A 2,500-nucleotide genomic window follows, 5' to 3' on the forward strand; every position below is an offset into this window, starting at 1 on the left:
AACCAGTAAAACATATGAAGAGAAACAAACCTTGAATATAAGTTCAGTTGTTTAAACATTTGACAAACTATGGTGAGGGGGTAAGAAAACACACAAATCCAGCAGCTCCTGTATTTCAATACACCAGAACCCAATATTATTGGCGAGTCGGGTAGTCCATCATCACAGTTCGAGGGTAGGCATCATTTCAGTAATTTCATCCCGTTGCATTCACATCCGTGCATTGAATGAGATTGAATGTGATCTTTGCTCTCAAGTATGTTCCCAAGTTTTACACTTTCGTGCTTTGCATGAATGGGAATGGAACCGTGTGTGTTGAATGAGGCTCCTTGTGAGCACTGAACTTTGTCCGGTGGAGTTCCTTTTTGTGTTGCTGTAATTGTATCATTTCTCGATGAGAAAGATTAGGCAACATTTAGTCACTTCTAGCCATGATGCTCAATTTATTTACGAATGTACCCTAGTTACTAGGGACCGTTTACGTTGGAGAACAAGATCTATTGTATGCCTGTGTATTTGGGGAAGTCAAATCTGAAATAATGATGAAATTGCGTGTATCCAAAGTTAAAACTCGTGATTTGTCGCCCTCTGGTGTGTAAAAGATGCAAAAGCTTACAGCACCTGGTATTCCCAGGCGGTCTCCCATCCAAGTACTGACCAGGCCCGAGCCTGCTTAGCTTCCGAGATCGGGCGTATTCAGGCTAGTATGGCCGTAAGCCAGGGAGGCTGTCCCTGACGCTCTACTTAAAGGGAAGGCAATATCCGTTTCTGCCGCTCATACTTGCAAATGAACTGTCTCTCTACTCTAAAGTCCGGGACACACCAGCGCGCCGCAGACAGTCCCTGCTAACACGAAACTTTGTGGCAACGTTGTGGCAACGTTGTGCGTTAGCTGGGGTGCCACACCAGACCGGAACTATATTTTACAAAACGAACACATTGTCTTGATAAAACAGCTGTAATTGAGTGCCTGACACGCCAGTCAAGCGCAATCTTGAGAAGGTGTGCATTTCAGTAAGGATTTCAATTGACATGCAGTTAGAAACTGAAAGGAGGTTGCATCACTATGATGCATAACATTGCATGTATTGTATTTTCAAGTGTGTGCATTCATCCTGTTGTCATTTTGTTTTGAAAGCAGAAGAATCATTCAACAGGTTGCTGAGACAAATGTAAACCAGTAAAACATATGAAGAGAAACAAACCTTGAATATAAGTTCAGTTGTTTAAACATTTGACAAACTATGGTGAGGGGGTAAGAAAACACACAAATCCAGCAGCTCCTGTATTTCAATACACCAGAACCCAATATTATTGGCGAGTCGGGTAGTCCATCATCACAGTTCGAGGGCAGGCATCATTTCAGTAATTTCATCCCGTTGCATTCACATCCGTGCCTTGAATGAGATTGAATGTGATCTTTGCTCTCAAGTATGTTCCCAAGTTTTACACTTTCGTGCTTTGCATGAATGGGAATGGAACCGTGTGTGTTGAATGAGGCTCCTTGTGAGCACTGAACTCTGTCCGGTGGAGTTCCTTTTTGTGTTGCTGTAATTGTGTCATTTCTCGATGAGAAAGATTAGGCAACATTTAGTCACTTCTAGCCATGATGCTCAATTTATTTACGAATGTACCCTAGTTACTAGGGACCGTTTACGTTGGAGAACAAGATCTATTGTATGCCTGTGTATTTGGGGAAGTCAAATCTGAAATAATGATGAAATTGCGTGTATCCAAAGTTAAAACTCGTGATTTGTCGCCCTCTGGTGTGTAAAAGATGCAAAAGCTTACAGCACCTGGTATTCCCAGGTGGTCTCCCATCCAAGTACTGACCAGGCCCGAGCCTGCTTAGCTTCCGAGATCGGACGAGATCGGGCGTATTCAGGCTAGTATGGCCGTAAGCCAGGGAGGCTGTCCCTGACGCTCTACTTAAAGGGAAGGCAATATCCGTTTCTGCCGCTCATACTTGCAGTTGAACTGTCTCTCTACTCTAAAGTCCGGGACACACCAGCGCGCCGCAGACAGTCCCTGCTAACACGAAACGTTGTGGCAACGTTGTGCGTTAGCTGGGGTGCCACACCAGACCGGAACTATATATTACAAAACGAACACATTGTCTTGATAAAACAGCTGTAATTGAGTGCCTGACACGCCAGTCAAGCGCAATCTTGAGAAGGTGTGCATTTCAGTAAGGATTTCAATTGACATGCAGTATGAAACTGAAAGGAGGTTGCATCACTATGATGCATAACATTGCATGTATTGTATTTTCAAGTGTGTGCATTCATCCTGTTGTCATTTTGTTTTGAAAGCTGAAGAATCATTCAACAGGTTGCTGAGACAAATGTAAACCAGTAAAACATATGAAGAGAAACAAACCTTGAATATAAGTTCAGTTGTTTAAACATTTGACAAACTATGGTGAGGGGGTAAGAAAACACACAAATCCAGCAGCTCCTGTATTTCAATACACCAGAAGCCAATATTATTGGCGAGTCGG

At 43.1% G+C, this 2,500-nt stretch overlaps 1 non-coding gene and 1 pseudogene across 1 annotated transcript; both read right to left on the bottom strand.

Annotated features, from left to right (window-relative positions):
• Positions 1-609: 609 nt before the first annotated feature.
• On the bottom strand, positions 610-718 carry LOC136736876 (uncharacterized; annotated as a pseudogene).
• A 1,066-nt stretch (positions 719-1,784) lies between these two features.
• Positions 1,785-1,903, bottom strand: LOC136737158 (5S ribosomal RNA). Its single transcript, XR_010812128.1, has one exon. It is a non-coding gene; the product is annotated as a 5S ribosomal RNA (ribosomal RNA).
• Between the last annotated feature and the right edge of the window lie 597 nt (positions 1,904-2,500).

This window comes from Amia ocellicauda, unplaced genomic scaffold (genome assembly GCF_036373705.1).
Source record: "Amia ocellicauda isolate fAmiCal2 unplaced genomic scaffold, fAmiCal2.hap1 HAP1_SCAFFOLD_47, whole genome shotgun sequence".
Lineage (NCBI taxonomy): Eukaryota > Metazoa > Chordata > Actinopteri > Amiiformes > Amiidae > Amia > Amia ocellicauda.